Source organism: Anguilla rostrata, chromosome 7, assembly GCF_018555375.3.
Source record: "Anguilla rostrata isolate EN2019 chromosome 7, ASM1855537v3, whole genome shotgun sequence".
In the NCBI taxonomy this organism is placed as follows: Eukaryota; Metazoa; Chordata; class Actinopteri; order Anguilliformes; family Anguillidae; genus Anguilla; species Anguilla rostrata.
The window spans coordinates 33618571-33618796 of record NC_057939.1 but is presented as its reverse complement, the minus strand read 5'-3'; positions in this window follow the sequence as shown (position 1 = coordinate 33618796).

The following is a 226-nucleotide window of genomic DNA, read 5'->3' as shown; positions in this document are numbered from 1 at the left end:
AACACTCCAATCCAACCACAAATCAAACACATAGAACTCCTAACAACCACCTTAACAACAGGTAACACTCTATAGCAACCAATTCGGCACCCTAGCAACCACGTAGTACTCCTAGCATACACTAAACACCCCGTAACACTCCATAGCTACCACAATCATCTCCGTAACACACCTAGTACTCCTAGCAACCACAGGAGTGTTACAGGTGTGTTGCAGGTGGTTGCTA